The sequence below is a fragment of the Bacillus rossius genome, chromosome 12, assembly GCF_032445375.1.
Source record: "Bacillus rossius redtenbacheri isolate Brsri chromosome 12, Brsri_v3, whole genome shotgun sequence".
Lineage (NCBI taxonomy): Eukaryota > Metazoa > Arthropoda > Insecta > Phasmatodea > Bacillidae > Bacillus > Bacillus rossius.
This window is the reverse complement of record NC_086339.1, coordinates 26,796,378-26,799,251: the sequence shown is the minus strand read 5'-3', so window position 1 is coordinate 26,799,251 and position 2,874 is coordinate 26,796,378. Positions and strand designations below refer to the sequence as shown.

General features: G+C 31.2%; 1 non-coding gene across 1 annotated transcript; it reads left to right on the top strand.

Annotated features, from left to right (window-relative positions):
• Nucleotides 1–2,584: 2,584 nt before the first annotated feature.
• Nucleotides 2,585–2,656, top strand: Trnac-gca (transfer RNA cysteine (anticodon GCA)). Its single transcript has one exon. It is a non-coding gene; the product is annotated as a tRNA-Cys (tRNA).
• Nucleotides 2,657–2,874: the final 218 nt, after the last annotated feature.

Genomic DNA, 2,874 nt, shown 5'->3' with positions numbered 1-2,874 from the left:
AACACACACACTTACACACGCCTATATACTATATAAACATATATACCTATATGTTTTGCCTAAAGAACTAATTTAAAGTTTTTATCTTGTTTTAAAGAGAAACAAAAATATTATGGTCATAAATAATCAAAAAAAGTTTTAGCTGAGAAAATTATTATTTTTAGTATTAAATACTTGTCAAACACGAATACTATAGAAATGTTCAATTTCACGTAGAATTAGCCCTGTTAATGAACTTGTACTTCAAAAAAATTAATGCGATGATGATGCTTGATTTCAGGCTTATGTGTATTTAAAATTATTTTCCTGTCCTTTACATATAGTTGATTTTAAATAGTTGAAAATCAATACATGTGTGGATTAAGATACTTTATTAAAATGATTTATCCAGACGCTACAATTCGTTCTGTTTCTATAAATATGACGCAAATCACATTTTTTAAAATTATCCCAAGTAAAAAAGATTACTATCTCCTCGGGAGATATGATGTGATTTGGGTATTTTGCACGCTACGGCTGAGTTAGAACGAGATAAAATTTCTCCTTTCTGAAATATATCACATTTATGTCGCAAAAAAAAAAAAGAAAGCTTCATTAGAGTGAAAGCAGTCATTTTTTACGGAATGCCTTAATGAACGCTCTCTGTCTGGCGACTTGTCTGTGAGGATATTTAGCACTGAGCCATTTCTACCACCCACTTCTATCTCCAGTCCAATGCTCTGTGGGAGAAAACATGCGACTCAAGTTCAGGAAAATAACGGTTTGCCACGACCCTAATCCGCTCGCAATAAACGCGGTTTCCCCATTGCCAATTTGTAAAGGAACGATCTGAGCAAATGTAGTTAGTGGCATCTTCCAGCGATGTGATAGGTACTCGTTAAGGAGTAGGCCAGGAACTGTAATACTAAACATTTTATTTCAAAAGTTTCAATAAAATAATAATTGTTACAACTGAATATTGATAATTTAATTTCGTTAAGGCAGGTATCACGGACAAAGACATTTTTAAAAATAATAAAGTAGCACATATAAAAAGTATTTTACAATTGTAGGCATAATATATTCTTTAACGGAGAAATTTTTTGAAAAATAAACGACAAAAAAAAATTGCAATGCCCTAAAAACTGTCGAATCCAAGATGACGTGTTTTGGTTCGTTGTCTCCCCTTTAAACAAGGAATTATAGTATTCAAAAGTTCATTCCATGTTCAAAACCCGTTCGTCTCAACGGCTTAAAACTATCGATGAATGGCGTAGATGGTAAAAATAAAATATTTAAAGATTTAAAATAAACTTATTTTTACATGAATTTAATTGTATGGAAATTATGTCTGGATTTTATATTTTAACTAAATTATTGAACGGATTTTTCTCTATAAAACTAAAGTAAGCAGATTAAATTTTTGAAAAAAAAAGGATATACATATTTATTTGACGCTCTTGTGTCTGAATATAAATTTATATATAACTCAGAAACAACTTTAAATTTGAAACGCAATTCAAACGTGAGGTGTTTTTCGAACAGATTATAAATTTCGTTATCAATTTAAAGCTTAACTTGTGTAAGTTTCACACATTTATCTATGTCGTGTAGGGGATTAATTTTCCATTTCATACTCACTGGAGTTATGTACGGATTTGGTGCGATTATCTATTAATTTAACACTTGATTTATGTTTGGTTTTTGCAGCATAGCAATAACTCAAGTCTCTGTTTGTTTTTGTATTGGCACCTAATACAATTACAAAGCATGACTATCTATATGATGCAAAATACGAGTATAAAAATAAATTATGTACAATTTACATGATATTAATTTAACAATTCAGGATGCTTATTCGGGTGTGTTTCAGTTTATTTTCATTAGAGAATGTATAATAGATACATAATGAATAATTTTACTTTACGTGGCTGTATAGTAATGATTTTGTTGAAAACAAATCTAATCAGTAAATAGAAATGACAGCTACTAAAATTAAATCACACTTTGTTGTAGGTTAGGTACTTGCTATCATCGTTACAATGGAAGAATCGTTCGAATTCAGTTTCAATTGCAATTGCAGTATATAAAACTATATACAGCTTTTGAGGCACTGAAGCAAGATGATAATGAAGTGAAGTTATCTTCCCATATTACTTCTGAACAAATAACGTACTATATTAACGACACCAATGTGAAGTATTTATGGAAGTATATCAGCATAGTAATAAAATGCTTCGGGGAAACATATTATAAGAAAAATAAGTGTTTACAAAACACTAACATAGGCTGTTATGCACACACTGCCTGTGAAATGAACATGGAATTTGGGACGTGTATGTCTCTCCTTAAATATACTCTGGTGTGTGCTGTTTTTGCACCAATCTGAATTAAGGTACTGTAATATAGGTATGTTATGATTTGTTCCGAAGTGTGTTTTCGAAGCTAAGTTACCGTCAGTAAAGATGGTAAGCATGACTGTCATTAGCATTACGTGATTATATCTCTTTTGTATAATAGTCACGTGTTTGTCCATCTTAAAGGGATTTCATGTAATGTTTAAAAGAATGTAAATGCATTAAAAGTATGCCAACATTAACGGGTAGGGGGCATAGCTCAGTGGCAGAGCATTCGACTGCAGATCGAAAAGTCCCCGGTTCGAATCCAGGTTCCCCCTTTAAGATATTTTTTGCAGTTGATTGTTAAATTTCAAAATTGATGAATTTATTTTCGCAGTAAAAACCAAATTATTTTTCAATTTAATTGACGTTTCTAGAACAAGCCACGTTCTGCTGGTAGATGAAAATCCTCTGCACATAAGTTGATATAAAATGAGCTTTGTCTGAGTGACGACAGTTGGAACTATTCACGGAAACGGTTAACTTTATTTTTATC